The sequence below is a fragment of the Tursiops truncatus genome, chromosome 3 (assembly GCF_011762595.2).
Source record: "Tursiops truncatus isolate mTurTru1 chromosome 3, mTurTru1.mat.Y, whole genome shotgun sequence".
In the NCBI taxonomy this organism is placed as follows: domain Eukaryota; kingdom Metazoa; phylum Chordata; class Mammalia; order Artiodactyla; family Delphinidae; genus Tursiops; species Tursiops truncatus.
In genome coordinates, this window is record NC_047036.1 from 120,625,490 (window position 1) to 120,631,489 (window position 6,000).

A 6,000-nucleotide genomic window follows, 5' to 3' on the forward strand; every position below is an offset into this window, starting at 1 on the left:
TGTCAAGGCATCCAGGGCTCTTGCTAAAATGCAAATATTACTTGGGAACAATAAATGCACGAATATATTAGCACATATTAACACTGTGTTTGTTTATCAGATTAGCTGTCCCTCAGAGAGCAGATCCCTAAGGGAATGGAAGCTAATTTGCATTTGTATCGGTGTAGAAAAGGATCTCTCAGGGAGGTCTGATTTGGATTTAGATAGAATTTAAGAGGGATGTATTATCACATCCTTTGGTTTTTACAGACTTGCTCCAGGCTTGGCCAGAAGCCTGGCCCCTACAGGTTGGGAACTGGTCTTAGGTCAAAGGACTAGGAAGCAGCTGGGCCTCCACTGAAAGCTGGGAGTTCTAAATCTAAAACCAGGCTAGCAGCTCAGTGGTTGTTAGTAGGAAGACAGAGGGTCCAATGGTAATCGTAGAGAAAAATGTTGACTTGAGTTTGAAGATTGGGGTTTGACAAGGTTTGAATTTAAGAGAACAAGCGACATTATTTGGTTTAAAGGAAGACAGAGAATAAGGTGCAAATGTATGATTCAGAGGGTGAGGTGCGTGCGTGCGTGCGTGCGTGCGTGTGTGTGTGTGTGTGTGTGTGTGTGTGTGGTTGGGGGGGTGGTGGTCCTTTTGCCAGAACCTTCAGTGACTTTAGTTACTGCACCTGAAGGAAGCAGCATGCCCTGGGTCTGGGCTCTTGGTCCTTTACAAAGGAGGGACCCCTTGCTTTTGCCCCCCAGGTGAGACTGGCCTTGGGAGAAATCTGTCACTCCTCGGATCCCTGCCTAGACTCTAAAGTGGCTGTGACGTTTGGATGTGTAACGATGTAAAAAGCACGTAGCGTAAGCGGGCCTGGCACGTGGGAGGTGCATGTGTCTAGTGGTGAATGCTAGAAATATGACCTGGACTTGGATTCACATACGAGGGGCTTGACTCTCCTTCAGGTAGCTAGTAACTGTGCACTCAGGCCCTAAAAATGTAGAGCCTGGGGCGAGAGTACACTTGGACGGCAGCACCCGTATGTCTAAATGTTCAAAGACAGTAAATCAAGCTTAAAACCGTTAAACAAAATATATTCTATCACTTCACTTTCATAATGACAAAATCAAAATGTGGAAAGCTTTGGCTTTTATATGACCGAAAGTCTGCAAAATATCAAACACGACTGAATTTAGTTCTTATTGCATATATCTGGGTGTTTTTTATTAACAGGCCTGCAATAACAATAAAGACATGCATAACTAATAAATTATTAATACCCATTCCCTCAATTTTTTTTCTTGATTTATTTCAGCCAAAGCACTAAAGGCTGTTAAGATCAAGATCTTTCCAAATAATTTGGTTTTTCAAGAGTAACTATTTAAAGTTTAAAAATATAATTGTATTCAAAATGTCCACAATTTGACTATATTTTCTCAAAAAAGCAAAATCGTAGAAAATGTATCAATAATAAGTTACAAAACACAAAAAATATTTTCCATGTGTTTTCAGAATTCTGCAAATTTGTAAAAAGTAAAAGCTCAAATTATTAATAATGAACATCGACACTTAAAAATATAGTTTTTTAAATTTAAAAACTTGTAATTTAATTCCATTATGAAAATGTAATTACCTCATTAAATAATTTTATGTTAAACTATTTGTAATACTAATATTTGGGAAAACTACCCCCCTTCTTTTCTTGTTCTTTTGGCTGGTCAAATAACTAAAATGACATAAGACAGATTAAGAGGAGAAAATCAAATTTAATTACGTACATACTGGAAATCCACATTAACGTGAGAAATTGCAAAGACAGGTAAAATGAGGTATAGACGTCATTCTGGACTCAGGAGAAAGGGTTAGGGGCCTGTACTGCAAAGGAAAGGAAGGCAATTCAGAGGAAGAATAAAAGAGTAAATGCTTGATAAACAAATGTTTTCTGGGCCATCCCTAAGCAACACAGGGAGGATTTTGATCAAACAGGCCGTGCTAGGTCTCTCCCCGGCTACCACACCTAGTTTGTACAATATTATGCTCTAGCTGTCTATGGTGATAGTTCCCTTCCCGGACCAGGTCCTCCATCTAAATTCTTTTAGGCAGTTAGGGGGAAGGTCAAAGGTTCTTCCTGAGTGGCACATCGTGGGGAGACTCATTCCGAACCCCTACACATTCAATCACCTAATTACATGGGAAGAATTGGCGGCATGCTGTGGGAATTTCAGGGTAATATGCATTGTTTAATATTGCAAATACTCCCAGCCACCACGAAGAGCACGCTGCACTAATTCCTGAATGCCTCTGGAACTCTGAATTGTGAAACAAATAGAAGTGAGAAAACAGAGGCACTCTGGGAGAGGCTACTTTGCTGTGCAGGAATCTATTGCTTTCATACTATTTGAAAGAAAGGATTTGACAAGTTAATTAATTTGCCTTTCCTGTTACCCGAGCACTTCTGCAGCTCACATCCTACACTACTCTCTCTGAAGCCCTGTCTCCAATGTCAACCTCAGACAACCACAAAGGTTCACTGCTTTTTGACATAATTGCCTTTTTAGGGGGAATAAGGAAAGACAGGTGGAGAAATGTTTCATTGGCCTGAACAGTATTAATCAGGAGGGTGGATGTTTAGGATTTAGGGTCACAGGGTCCTGGTCTGTGTGCTGGATTCTGAGTGCTGAGGTATCTACGCATCCTTACATTTATTCTGTGTGTGTGTTTGTTATGTAGGTCCCTCCAAGGCTTGGAACCTGGAGCAGCAGCTGCCCTTTCCTGGGTGTTAGGGCGTTATCATGTACGTGATTTCAGGCAAGTCACTTTGCTAAGAACTGCTCCTCTCACCTGAGAAATGGGAACATGACCCCCTGATCTACTTATCTCACAGTGTTCTTGAGAAAAGTAAGACTACATTTGCATGCCTTTCTAAGAATATATTTATAGTTTTGGTAAAAGTGTGGTATTAAAGGAACATAAACCTTTGCAAAAATAGAGTTTATTGTTTGCCTGGATTTCTTTTTCTTTCGTGTATTTATTAACAAAAAATCAGAGTGAATTAAGTAGACATTATTACCATGTATCAAGTGACAATCAGCTAGGAATTTCTACTAAGACAGGCCTTCATGCATAGGACTCTGGAAGGGTTTTATTCTTTGTCTTATCCTCAAGCACATTAAAAATTCTCACATCTGTATAAAGTGAAATGGGGGTGGCATTTATCCCATAACGTCAAGTCATATAAATGGTTGGCTGTTCATTTCCATGTCAGGGCAGCACCATCAGCTGCATCTTGCAATGAGACAGACCATTCATTGAAATCTTGCCTACTCATTTCTTTATCTTGCTCATTTTTTAAAACTAATAATTTCTATGTTTTGAGAACATCTTTAGTGCCAGGCCCTAGGCTAAGTTTTACACATAGTATCTTATTAAGCTTTCTTAACAACCAGGTTACATTATTATGATTCTCACTCTAAAATAAGGAAACAGAGCCTGAGTGATTTGCTCAGGGTCATAAATAGGGAATGAAAGGACTAGAAACAAGGTTAGTCTAACTGCAAAGCCCAATACTGTCCAATATAGAGATTGTTGAAGACATCAATCAAGGTTTCAGGTTGGACTCACCTGCTGTTGATGTCTCTGTTTGGATTAATGATGTCATCCTGATACCTCTGGGATTGGGAGCCCTTTAGAGAAAATCTGTTTGACCCAGAAGTCTGAGCCGGGGACATCTTGGCCTGACTCACATGTTACCAGTTGTGTTGGGATATATACAGAGTGCTGATGTGGAGGGCTGTGGTTCAGGACACTGCATAGCTCCGAGGTGAACGAAAACATCAGAGCGTTGTTTTGGGCACCGCTGTGTAATCAAAGCCACACAGCCTAGATGGATTTCAGCTAATCGGTTCAATGGAAACTTACAGCTGCAATGGGATGGACCAGAGCTGTCTGCTGTTGTCCATGCAGACCAGCCCCGGTCATGTTCCCCGGCCACCACTGAAACAAATGCCCTACATTGTAAAGAAGCACGGAGCGTGGCACACAAATAGCTAAGCTGTTTCACATCGGCAGACATTCAGGGTAATACATCTGCTGTCAATACGCCACACACACATTAGGGAGGATTATGACAGCATTGCCGACACAGTATTGATTCACGGCAGAGGCTGTTTATCTGTGACAAGAAAACATCAGTTGATATTGACAAATCATCTGAAAATACCCACCTACTTGCACTCTATCAAGTTGAGTGAAATATACAGTAAACTGGCTGCTGGGAGTCAAAATGGATCCACAGGGAGAAAGTGTCCATAAGACATTAGATATTCTGTATAAATACACAGCCCAGGTTTATTGATGGGAGAGGAATTGTTTTTTCCCTGTTAAGGCCGAAGACTGAAATCCAGTTGTGTTAGTAGTAGGAAAGAACAATGAGCGAATTTGGAGTAGGACTTGTTTATATAATTCTGTCCTGTTTATTGACCTTAAAAAAGGAATATGAAAAACTGCCTGGTGTGCAGTGTTAGATGGGCAATAAAGTCTAACGTACTAGAGGGAGGAAAGCATGCCCTTGTTTTTAAAGAGCCAGGATCAAGGCGGGGCATTTTTACTTAAACTGAAAGTTACAGACTTTCCCCATTGCCTTTCTTGTTGGTGGTGGACGTCAACAGAGCTGTTTAAATTAAGGATGCACATTCTGTCAAGCTAGAGCGTTGCATGTAGGTTACCTGGAAAAAGGATGGCCATCGGTCTACAAATGCTCTTGCAAAAATGCATTCACCCATTCAACCAAGAGTTAGTTATTAAGCACTATTGTGTGTCATGTACTGTGCTAGGTGGTGGGGGTGTGGATGAGAGCAAGAGACAAGTCTCTGCCCTCATGGAGCTTATATTTTACTTTGGGAGGAAGACAGAAAAAGTAAATATAAAATGAAATAAGCCAATATAAATATAACAAAGTTTTAAGAAGTAACACATCAGAGACAAAGGTAGCTTGAAATGGATTCTACCACATGCAGCAAGAAAGTCCCGACTAGTAACAGTGAGCTGGTTGGGCATATCTGGATGTCCCCCAAGTCCTCCATGGGCCTGCAGAGCGAAGGTAATATAGGCTTAGAGAAGAGGGATTGTATTTATTTGGTAACTGCTTTGAGCAAGCTCTGTACCTAGACACTCTTACGTACCTTAAGGATTGTGAGTAGAAGCTTGGGGGAAAGAATTTGGGGTTTGAAGTCAGATTACCTACCACACCCTACTACTGTGACCCCAGGAAAATCACTTAACCTCTCTGACCCTCAGCTTCCTTGTTCATAAAGTAGAGATAATATTATATCTTGCAGGATCATAGTGAGGATTAAATTAGATAATACATTTAAAATATGTGGCATATAATAGGCAACCAATAAGTTAATTAAGGGAATTCCCTGGGGGTTCAGTGGTTAGGTCTTGGTGCTTTCACTGCTGGGGCCCAGGTTCAATCCCTGGTTGGGGAATTAAGATCCCACAAGCCACATGGCGCGGCCCCCAAAAAAGTAAGTTAATTGAGCCTTCATAATCTTCCAAGAGGAGTACTAAGGACCACTATGCTAAGTCTGAGGCTATCGAAGGCTTAGAATGCTTAGTGGGGTTTTTTGTTTGTTTTTTGTTGTTATTTTTGTTTTGTTTTGTTGTGGGTTTTCTTTTTTTTGCCATATCACAGCATGTGGGATCTTAGTTCCCTGACCAGGGATCGAACCTGTGCCCCCTGCAGTGGAAGCACAGAGTCTTAACCACCAGACCACCAGGGAAGTCCCAATGCTTAGTGTTTTTAAAAGGTTGAATGAATGGGGCTTTGGATCCTCATCTAACTGACTAGATCACTACTCTTTTCATTGGAGTTAATGCTACATCACAGCACTTCAATAATGTATTCCTACCAACTGTTCCTACCATCATCACGATTACTGTTGTCATGACCTCCAGCATGAGCACCACTTCCACCACCATCACCATCACCACCAACCACTACGACTACTTCTATAAGCATCTTA